This window comes from Miscanthus floridulus, chromosome 16 (genome assembly GCF_019320115.1).
Source record: "Miscanthus floridulus cultivar M001 chromosome 16, ASM1932011v1, whole genome shotgun sequence".
Lineage (NCBI taxonomy): Eukaryota > Viridiplantae > Streptophyta > Magnoliopsida > Poales > Poaceae > Miscanthus > Miscanthus floridulus.
In genome coordinates this window covers 97,401,350-97,413,686 of record NC_089595.1, presented here as the reverse complement: position 1 = coordinate 97,413,686, position 12,337 = coordinate 97,401,350, and the positions used below count along the sequence as shown (strand labels likewise).

Below are 12,337 nucleotides of genomic sequence, written 5' to 3'. Positions count from 1 at the left end.
ATGGGGCGTGGCAGGCTGGTGGCAGTGAGGAAGAGCTCAAAGCCTTTTTGGGCTTGCTGACACCGTGAAGTTGCATTTTACAAGCCTGTCCATGCCCTAATCCAGGCAACCAAACATACCCGAAATGGCCTTGTTGTTGTATCCATGCTCCATTGAATTGAACCTAATGTGTTACAATTGTATTTGCTTATACTCGATACAAGTTGTGTTCCTTTTTATCTGGTGTAGTATGTGAAGGGGGCTGGGGAAGGTTTAAAACCCAGCAAAACTAGTAATAAAAATTGAAACCACCAAGTTCAAATCTAGGTGCACCTGGGAGATCTTACGATGAAATTTTCATTAAGTGATTTCCTGGATGATAGAGGTACTCTACTTGAGATCTTCTGAAAAGAAAAAAAGGATGTCCTTGAGGGGAGATACAGCTGCATGGATACGTAACACGTTTTGGCACATACTTGGAGTAGTTTGACAATAGATACACCAGGAGTAAGGTGACTTTAGTAGCAAATCCTCTCTGGAGATTTCTCAGATGTAATGTTTTAAAGTATTGGAATTTTTGGGTCTTATATTTTGACCATGCATCATCTAGGTTTTTGTGGAGTGACTGCTGCTGAGAAGAAACCAATGATGCAGTCTCGTGATGTTGATAAATATTTGAACAAAGCTGACAACGCTAGCCATGTGCTCATGAACTCTGATGACAGCTTCTATAATTGGTGGTCGCTGCCTGCATGGTATGCATGGTTTGGGGACTCAGCTGGATTCTGATTGCTCAGAGGTATGTTCTACTGTAATTAGTAGGAGTTTGAACCGTTGAACAAATTTTCGGCTATCGTATTCTTTGATGAATGGCCTATTGTTGTTTTCCTGTTATACATACTTAAAACGATCATATCTGTACCTATTCACTTATTCATTTCATAACAAAAGATTGAGTAGCTCATCCCCTGGTGAAAATCTGGACAACAAAATCAGAAGGCCCTCCAAATTATGTACCATTGATGCTCAAGGCCGGTGCAAGAAAGGAAGGAGTTGCATCTCTCTTCATGAAAGAGAGGGAATTGGTTCTGCAAAGGCTGGTCTGCTCGCACCAGCTGGTTCTGGAAATCATAGAGGTATGAGCTTCCTAACTAGGGCAATCTGTGGTCAACAACTTGCTATCACAGAACCAACTTCTTATTGCTCCCTGCTGTGCATAGGTTTTGAAGAAGGATCTCAAGTACAACATAAATCTGACTTGAAATTGCCTCAGTTCAAGGATTCAGAGGGTTTATCAAAAGATGAAATGTACCGGAATCTTATTTATGCGTTTGGCAAAGATAATCAGATGGCGGCACATCTTGCTGGTACACACAGCTCTCCCAATCCTGGGGTTTCACAAAGGATGCCTGTCAGCATTGGTGATTCATTGACTGAAAAGCCTACTGCTCATGCAAATGAGCTGGCGCAGAATCCAGTAGTTCATGAGAAGGACAACAGACGTTTCATGGGACACCATATTGGTTTGGCCACTGAAAACTATTTGGATGCTAGAGGTACCTATCCAAGATTAGATGGAGGTAACTTTCAGTTTGGCACGGACAAGGGAAGCAGTGATAGTGATTCCCATGTCTCAAGAACTTACCTTTCAGACTATCCATTATCAATCGTTTGGCTTGTCCTGTTTCATCTGATCCTCTCCAACTCAGGTGAGAAGCTGTCAGCATATGGTGGAGCGACAATGACTATTCCTAACATACATCAGAAAGAACATCACTCATTCCATGCTTCATACGGCTCACATAGCTTAACAGGGTCCAGAAATCCTTGCTTTGCTACCTCTGAACTGTTCTTTCAGGTAGCCCATCTCTTCTAGCAACTTCTCATCTGGGAATACAGTCCCATCATCTTGTTCACATCTGATATTGAGAAGGCTGATCTCCATAGATACCTTGATATTGGAAAGGGCTGTGGTACTTCTAGCTTCTGGACCTGCATTGCTTGTGGGCAGTGAACCTGAACCTTATATAATGCCAGTTGGGCCCCACTCTCCAATCAAGGATAAGGTCTGGGAAACATCAGTGCCTTTTGTACCTTCTTTTAGTTTTCCTGATAATACAACACCTTCAGAAAGTCAATATGACCAATTTGTTGACTATGTTGAACCTCCTAAAGTTGGGAATACAAATAATCTCAAGCCCTCCAATATATCCAGCAACATTTCAAGTCAGCATACAAATCAATACGCAAATGCACCTGCTTGCTTGATTGCTCCTGACAGAGGACGCAGCTCTAGCTTGGATGATATTATCAAGGTCAAAGCTTATGGCAGAAAAAAGGATGCAGCTTATAACAATGAGAAAACAAGGGACTTTCGCTTTCATTTGGCAGAACATATAAAGGAGTTGGTCAAACCAATATGGAAAAAAGGCAATCTGAGTAAAGATGCTCATAGACTGGTAGTGAAAAAATCTGTCGAGAAGGTTGTGGACTCGATTGAGCCCAAATCAAGTACCAACTACTGAAGAATTGATTACCAAGTACATAGCCACCTGTGGACCAAAGATAGAAAAACTTGTGAAGGTAAATTTCTTGCACTTCCAGTTTAATGCAAGCAATCAGCTCTCACATTATTTTACTTCTGTCTATTCAATCACAGGCATATGTTGGTAGGCACAGCACAGCATGTCATCCAACCTTCAAGTACAGCAGCACTGAGATGGGAGCTTGAGCTTGATGGTGATGGGAGCTTGAGCCTTATGTCGTACCAATCTGGTTAACCTTCATTTGTAGGCCCAGCAAGTTAATATTGGTATGGCAGTCGTTTCTAAATAATATATTTTGTAGCTTAAACCTGGTTGATTCTGCAGACTTCAATCTGAACTCCCTTAGAGTAACTGGAGATGGTAGATTTTAGTTTATGTTTGCATGTTAAATGTGATGGCATCTAATGCAGCCAAGAACAACCTTAACTGCATGTCTGGTTATCGAATGTGTGTTAAACAATGATGCTTACTCTTTTCTCCTCCTGTGCTTGGTGTATTGTTTTGTCCCTTTTGTTTTATGCTTTTTGTCCCTTTTGTTTTATGCTTTCTAAGTTGAGAAGTGTTCTCTTTTATTCAGTGTTATAGTGTTTGAATAGAAGACACATTCTTAAAGTGTGTCTTCATAATTTATAGTCAACTACAATTTACTAGTAGATGTCATATAGTTCAATACCGTGGCAAGAAAAAGACTAGTAGGGGCATGAGGCCATATTATTAATTTTCTTAGTACATATCACATGTGCACTAATATAGAGAAAGATGGGTGGGATAGCTTAACTGCAACTTTTTCGGTTATTAGTATAAAAAAAGGCGAGGGAGGATCAATACTTTGACATGGAGCACTATTGCAAGTGAGGATGTAAAGAGTTGTGGATATGACCTAGCTTCTAGAAAGAGAGTGAACATACATTAGTAATAAATATTCAGCCTCATTGTGGAACCCTACTCAACATATGATTGTGACCTTTGTGGTAGAGGTCCTTATCATGTCATAAGTAATTGAGACGGCTTGATGCTCAACGTCTCTCTCTACCCTTTTGATAGGGGACTACCACCATGGCATTTTTCTCCATGGCCAATGGATACTTCGTTGCTTTAACTCCATCAAATATGTCATTGTTCAACTCTTTGTATTACCGTTGCATTAGTTTGTTTGGTCGCTCCTTTGTTGCCTTTGCTTGGGCATGGTTATCGATGCCCCTATCCTTGTTGAGTAGCTAGATCTTTCTCTCTAGCTTGCCAAAGTTGTGACCATTTTTTCTTGAACAAGCGTGAGAAATGTGTCATTGGATTAAGAAGAAAGTTTGTTACAACCAGTTAGTTTCCCAAATTAGATTCATTCTTGTGCTTATATAATAGAAAAATGACCACAACCCATGGCACTAGCAAGGCATCGCGGGTGAGTAGCCTTACATCGTCTGTAGCCTGCATCGTCTGGAAGGGGGGGAGCCGTTCTTGAAGATGACAGTGGTCTGCAAGTTCCAAATCGTCGAGGCACCGAGAATGACCCGAAATTCCTTGTGCATGGCTATTGCAACATGTCCTTCCATCCGTCTCTAACTGGGGAGGGGAGGCGTTCTTGAAGATGACAAAAAAATGACCACAACCCATGGCACTAGCAAGGCGTCATAGGTGAGTAGCCTTCATCGTCTGGAAGGGGGCACCGATCTTGAAGATGACAGTGGTCTGCTGGTTCCAAATCGTCGAGGCGCCGAGAATGACCCAAAATTCCTTGCGCATGGCTATTGCAATTGCGTCCTTCCATCCTACCTGATCACTTCGAGAACGACGAGGGAGTTGAAATCCCTTACGTTGTTGCTACCTAAGTATAGAGCATTTCCATGGCCCTTCACTCTCTCGTGCTTAAGGCACGGTGCGGAGTTCGATACCAAGACGAATTGGAATATGTATAGTTTTCGTGGTGTGCCACTCCTTGTGTCTGTATAAGTTAGCGTGTGTAGACACGATGTAGAGTCTAATCCCAAGACGAATTGGAGCACATGACAATCGATAAATCTCCATGCCTCCTATGCCTATACAAGTCAAAGCATTGTGCATCTAAGCACGATACAGGGTCTGATTCTTTGATGAATTAGAAGACATGACATGATCGTTGGATAAATCTAGCGGCGAGTCGTCCAGGTAACTAGCGCAACAAGTTGTACATCCTGTTGTAACGTACGAGCATGTTTGCTTGTATAATATTAAAGCATGGAGAGTTCCCCTAGTCTGCCACTCTCTTGTGCATGTGCGAGGGAAGGAGTTCAATCAGCATGACGCAATCAAGCTGCACACATCCAGGTATGGCACTCTGTCAGATTCCAAAACGAATCACAACACATGACATGATCCTTGAATAAATCTCCAAGCCGCAATGGAGATCACACGATAAGCTATATGTCTTGTTTCACAATGCATCCTTCCGCTCTATCCCTCCGTTTCGCGAAAAGTTCTGTTAGGGCTATGTATTAGCCCTTGCGCGCGATACTGGGTGAAGAGCTTGTGCCAAAACTCTATTGCGAAGACGCAGGGCTCAAGCAAGTGTTGGACATGCGATGACTCACCAAGACAAATTGGAATATGTATTGTTTTTGTGGTGTCACTTTCTCGTGTGTCTATATGACATGATCCTTGAATAAATCTCCAAGCCGCAAGGAGATCGCACGATAAGCTATATGTCTTGTTTCACAATGCATCCTTCCGCTCTATCCCTCCGTTTCGCGAAAAGTTCTGTTAGGGCTATGTATTTGCCCTTGCGCGCGATACTGGGTGAAGAGCTTGTGCCAAAACTCTATTGCGAAGACGCAGGGCTCAAGCAAGTGTTGGACATGCGATGACTCACCAAGACAAATTGGAATATGTATTGTTTTGTGGTGTGTCACTTTCCCGTGTGTCTGTATGACATGATCCTTGAATAAATCTCCAAGCCGCAAGGAGATCGCACGATAAGCTATATGTCTTGTTTCACAATGCATCCTTCCGCTCTATCCCTCCGTTTCGAAAAGTTCTGTTAGGGCTATGTATTAGCCCTTGCGTGCGATACTGGGTGAAGAGCTTATGCCAAAACTCTATTGCGAAGACGCAGGGCTCAAGCAAGTGTTGGACATGCGATGACTCACCAAGACAAATTGGAATATGTATTGTTTTTGTGGTGTGTCACTTTCCCGTGTGTCTGTATGAGTTAGAGCATCGTGTGCGACATTCAATCCCAAGACGGATTGGAGCGCATGACAATAAATCTTCAAGCCTCATGTGGCCATTTGAGTTTAGGCAACGTTCATCCAAGCACGATACAAAGTTTGATTCCTTGATGAATTAGAACAGATGACATGATCGTTGGATAAATCTTCAAGCCACAAGTTGTCCAAGTGATTGCACAACAAGCTATACATCCCGTAGCAACGCACGGGCTTGATTGCCCATATAGTATTGAAGTACAAAGTGTTTCCATGGTCTGCCACTCTCGTGCATAGCGAGTTAGAGAGGCGTGAGTCCATGAATTGGGCGGAGTTTTCGATCCCAAGACGGATTTGAACACATGACGCGATCAAGTAGCACCCGTCCATGCATAGCACTCAGATTCCACGATCTTTGAATAAATCTCTAAGCCGCAAAGTGATCGCATGATAGGCTATTCTATATGTCCCATGGCAACGCTGGGCATGTTTGCTAGTTCCATCACAATGCATCCTTTCGTGATATCCTCCAGCCCGTTAAAACTTCCGGTAGGGTTGTGTGTTAGCTCTTGCGGACGATGGGTGAGGAGCTTGTGTCAAAACTCTCTTGCGAAAATGCAGGGCAGAAGCGAGTGTTGGAATTGTGATGACTCACAGCATAAGCAGGTGTTGGATGTCTTCATCTTGCTGTTCGCAAAGAAGGCATTGTTTCAAGACACAAACATGTGATCATCACTTTGAAGTTTTTTTCAAATTGGTCACTATGAAGCAATGGGAGAGTTATCGAGCATCGCTTGAGAGCAATAACGCGGGTCTCTATGAACCAATTTGGTTTCATGCCCGGAAGGTCAACCATGGAAGCTATTTTCTTAATAAGACAAGTTATGGAGCGGTATAGGGAGAAGAAGGACCTACACATGGTTTTTATTAACTTGGAGAAGGCTTATGATAAAATACCAAGGAATGTTATGTGGTGGGCTTTGGACAAACATAAAGTCCCAACGAAGTACGTCGGGCTCATTAATGACATGTACAAAAATGTTGTGACTAGAGTTCGAACAAGTGATGGAGGCACGGATGACTTCCCGATTAGGATAGGACTACATCAAGGGTCAGCTTTGAGCCCTTATTTGTTTGCCTTAGTAATGGATGAGGTCACAAGGGACATACAAGGGGACATCCCTTGGTGTATGCTTTTTGCGGACGATGTAGTGCTAGTTGATGAAAGCCGAACATGAGTGAATCAGAAACTGGAGTTATGGCGGGAGACTTTGGAGTCCAAAGGTTTTAGACTCAGTAGAACTAAAACTGAGTATATGAGATGTGACTTCGGTACTACTATTCAGGAGGAGGAAGATATTAGTTTGGAAGGTCAAGTAGTGCCTAGGAAGGATACCTTTCGATATTTAGGATCAATGCTACAGAGAGATAGGGATATTGATGAAGATGTTAGCCATAGAATCAAAGCAGGGTGGATGAAGTGGCGGCAAGCATCTGGTGTCCTATGTGACAAAAGGGTACCACAGAAGCTAAAAGGCAAGTTTTATAGGACGGCGATTAGACCTGCTATGTTGTATGGTGCAGAATGTTGGCCTACGAAAAGACGACATGTTCAACAGATAAGTGTCGCGGAAATGCGTATGTTGTGTTGGATTTGCGGTCATACAAGAAGGGATCGAGTTCGGAACGATGATATACGTGATAGATTAGGGGTAGCACCAATTGAAGAAAAGCTTGTCCAACACCGGTTAAGATGGTTTGGACATGTCCAACGGAGACCCGCAGAGGCACCGGTGCGTAGTGGAATCCTAAGCCAGGATAGTAACGTCAAGAGAGGCAGAGGAAGACCGAAGTTGACTTGGGTAGAGGCAATAAAAGGAGACTTGAAAGGATGGAATATACCCAAAGACTTAGCCTTAGATAGGAGTGCTTGGAAGACAGCTATTCACGTGCCTGAACCTTGATTGCTTCCGCTGGGTTTCAACTCTAGCCTACCCCAACTTGTTTAGGACTTAAAGGCTTTGTGTTGTTGTTGTTGTTGTTGTTGTCACATTGCCACTTGATATACTTATTTCAACTCTAAAGTTGTTCATGGAGATTTCTTTACTTTGTTCATCGTTGTGTGATTGGTGGCATCAAACATCTCTTATTTTTAGCTCATAAGTTGTGACCATGGTGGCATAAGAATGTGCTCCACCACTAGCAACTCCATACCTTGACATTATTCACTTTGTATGCCTAGATACCACATTGCCTTTTGAATTGCATGCTTCACACATTAGCTTGAAATGGTTGATGGTCAAAGAACACGGGATTGGAAGCAACAACGGAAAAGATAGTGCAATGATGGTGTAGGAAAAATGATTGCTCTAAGTTTGAGAATTTATGTTTGAACCTAGGTGGCCAATGCACTCAAATTTGTCTCCTACCAAACAAATTAGTTTTTGGTTCTCCAGTGTACAACGGTACTCCAATGAAAATTCAAGCCTATCTTAGGTTGGCTACGTCACTTAGCCATGCTAGCCATCCAAGTCTTTGCTTGATCTCAATGCATGTGAAAGTTCATGTCATATGGACTTTTTATAGTTAAGGAAGAACATATGGTCATTGGTGTGCCATTCCACATCATTCGATGCTTAGTACGAGGTGGTAAGTTCCATGGTTGCATTCCTTCTCCTGCCTTCTTGCTTCTCTTATTCAATAAACATAGGCAAATATTGATCATGGGTTCGGAATCTCTCTCCAGGCTATGTAGACTCGAGCTTGGCTTCCTCGAGGACCCATGACTTATGATGACATAACATTTGGATGTACTCTCGTCTTTTGAAGGCTAAACGAGGGTCACAAATCGATTCCATGATCATGAGGACACATCATCTTAACATTTCTTGACTCTGAGGGAATCACACCTTGAAGCTCCCAAAGACTTGATCCCCAAGGATCCTAAAGAGATACCTTGAGAATCATGATAGTATGGTCCTCTATGGTCTCGTAGACTTGTGATAGGCTCTAGAGGGAGGGATGGGAGGTGCTCACCAACAAAGTGAAACAGGCAGTTGATCTAGAGACTACAGTTTGTTGACTATTTTATCCTTGGTCAACCCTAGTCAACTTCATTGACCACCAACAAAGTGAAACAAGCAGTTGATCTAGAGATTACAGTTTGTTGACTATTTTATCCTTGGTCAACCCTAGTCAACTTCATTGACCTTGAGACCATCTTTTGTACAAGATCATGTCCACTATACCCTAGGTAGCCCTCTCAAGAGTGCAATTGATTCATGCACAACATAATGAACTTTCACAAGGGCACCCCGGGAAGGATATTTAGGCATCATGGAGATTTGGCTTGTTGATTGGACATATTGTGCCACGCGACTTCAAATCACGTCTTATTTCATATCATGGATGCCAAGGCCATAAAGTGGACTAGTGTCCATTCCTTCACGGCTTTACGTGACTGAGTCTGTGACTGTGTTATGCCTTACTGTCACTATGCATGTCTATTGTACATGGAGTGGATGCTATAATCAAGGGACCTCTTTCAACTATATTCATTTATGACGAATGCTACTCATAGCGCAACACACCAACTGCCATTGCCAACATGCATTTTCTTCCCTGAAGGATTTTAATTGCATTGGGTTTGATGCTGCGGTAGGATAATGCTTTCCGGTAGGATAGATGAGTTTCATGTCTATCTTGGAATTAGGGTTTAAATGGCATCAACATTGAACTTGTACGAATTATTCTGTGTTTGCAATAGATGAGTTTCATGTCTATCTTACTTTACTTTCTCCTCCAATGCTCTTGCTTTCCTTGTTGGATTATTGTTAACTCTACTCTCACTTATCACATGATCTATCCATAGACAGCCTTTTATAACTGTCAAGGGAGTGGATTAATCACGGGTTAGAGATTGCAGCATACATTCCTTTATGGCTAATTTGGAAACTCTAATCCCCTTGGGATCTTGGACTTTTCCCGGGGTAGTTCATCCATGGGTATGCTATTTTACTTAGCCACTTAGTTCTCCACATGGGGCTTGGGTTTTGCCTCCCCCTTGCTTCCAAATTAGGCCTTAGTAATGGAGCAAAGCAAGGGCAAAAGGGACTTCTCTTCCATGATGACTCAACAAAGGATGACCAGCGCTGAGTCGCTGACTAGGCATGCCATGTCGTACCAAGGATAGATTGGAGCAAAAACAAAAGGGAAAACTAAATGGCTAGATTGGTCAGTTTGAAAGTTCCAAGGATGGACAGAGTGGTCTATTTCGACTAATAATAATTTAAAGTATGTCAGAATCAGAACTTAATTTCCCTCTGTTATGTATCTTCCACATTACACTAGATATTATCAAATATAGTAATCCCACTATTGAGCCTTAGAATTTTGAGCTCTTTTTTGCTGAATAAGTTTCTTGTGTGCAGGAAGCAGAAAACCATACAAGCAATGGCAGAGGCCGTGTGAGGGGTTGTGTGAGAGGCTGTCGCGGTGGACATGGAACTTGGCGGGGGTTGTCACAACTCATGAACAATTCGTGGAGAACTAATCTAGCTAGCTAGCCATCCTAAAAGTGGAGATAGCCGATGAGGTCTTAGGTGCAGCTGAAGCAAAAGAGTCTACTACACCAATGAGCAGTGCCAGGGCTTCCCTAAGGAACATTGACTTGAATTTAGATCCAACTGATGAAGAGGATGAGATTACAGTGCGGCCCCAAGCCCAGTCATCAGCTCCAGCAACTAATTTAGCTGCGGCCAATTTAGGACTAACTGCTCCAGCAACTAGTTCCATTGCAGCCACTACAGAACCATCTGTTCCACTTTCTGGGTGCTTGGGAACTGCCTGACATGAACAATATGGAGATGGGCCCTGTCCAGTTTGCTTTGTCAAAAAACCATAGATTGGAGAGGATGAGGATTATGACCATCAAAACTAGCTCTGCCTTTATAGCTTCAGAGTGGATAAGTAGGATAGCAGGACAATTGTAGGTTGGGCTTAACTCTGTAGAAATTCTCATGTATCATGTGTATCATTGCCACCGAAGCTGCAGATGTATAGCTTATAATGTACCACAGGTTTAAGGTTGCTTGACTAGTTGACTGTAATGTTCCAAAGTTAGATTCGCTCAGCAGGTAGTGTTTTGCATATAGTATGTCTATGCTTCATTGGATAGTTGAGGAAGATCTTGCTGGATGTATGTGTGGCAAGAAAAAAAGCTAGAAGACTTTCAGATTACTTAGCACAGCTCATTCCATGACAGGAGTCGATATTTTCATATATCATAGATCTGGTAAGATGCTGGTTTATTCAGCATATTATACTTTTCCAGTGAGATGTATTTCATGTCCAACAACTAAATTCTTTCATTCTTATGCTCCAGCAGCCTCCAGCGAAAAGCCTGTGAGCCTTCAGGGGAAAATACGTCATCGCACTGGGAGATGACACCTTATATTTCCTGAAACATGGTTATCCAAGCACAAGGGAAAACTTCCAGTAGTGATCACCCTTGCTAGTACAGGTTTTGCAAAGCTATTTCAGTGTTATTCCCTCCCATTTTTTGTGCTACACCTGTGAAAGAACTTGTACCTCAGGTCAGGTGACTGCGGCATCCCCGATGGGCTCGAAGCTCTGCAGCTGCTTGAAGTTCTTCCGCCCACACCTTGGCCTTGTACAGCTTCTTGCCGCTGCTCGCCTCCTTCACCTCGACAGTAAAGTGGTGCATGGTCCTGGCCACCACCTGATGCCTCACCTTCACCGACCTCTCAAACTCTAGTATCACGTTCTGCACATATATTATACATGTGATGCATCATCAGTGGTGGCTCCAACGATCTCAACTTGAATGTGTGAAGGTGGTGGTTTATGCAGAGGGACATGTCTTACGGTCTTGCCATTGTGCTCCGCGTCTGTGAAGCACACGAGCTTGATGGCCTTGAGGCCTTTCTCGCACCCTGCCGGTGTGTTCCTGGACGTTGTCCACCATCCCCACAGGCCGTTCGTCTCGGCCATGGCTGCTGGAGTTGAGCAGCTGTGCAGTGGGAGAAAGAGGAAGCTGCAGCGAGACTAGACAGATGACAACGGCCACTCCTGCTTTTAGTAGTAGAGCAGCAACAAATAATGTTCCTTGAAGCCAGATCAGCATAAGTCTGGAGTGGAGGACGGCCAGGTTTTAAGTGGATGTGTAATTTATTGCACTTTCATTCAATGTCAACGTTTCTCGTGGTTCTTGAAGATATACCATGCTTCCAATTTGTTACTGTCCAAAGCCCAAACCCTCTTCAGTGTTGTTAGTACTCAATACGAGGAATTTACTCCGGTTTGATAATGTGGTGATTTTGGGTTTTTTACGGTTATAATGGGCAGGTCTCCTCTAGAAGTGAATTTACTTTCAGCTAATTGTACCATTATCTTCTATTGCATATCTTTTTTACTTCACTTAATTCTAGCTAAAGGGCAGTGAAAAAATATCTGAGTGGTATGGCATTTTCTGGTGGTTATATCTTTCTGGCTTTGGGCAGTGGAGATTTGGGGATTACTAGTAAGTGATCAAATCTCAGCTCTCAAGACCCGCTAAGTGTCAACTAAATATCGATTCCATTGATTGCTCATTTTCCAGAATTTTGTTGCTATGAA

The 12,337-nt window shown here is 42.9% G+C and overlaps 1 pseudogene; it reads left to right on the top strand.

Moving 5' to 3' along the window:
• The first annotated feature begins 593 nt into the window (after positions 1-593).
• On the top strand, positions 594-11,969 carry LOC136514279 (zinc finger CCCH domain-containing protein 36-like; annotated as a pseudogene).
• Positions 11,970-12,337: the final 368 nt, after the last annotated feature.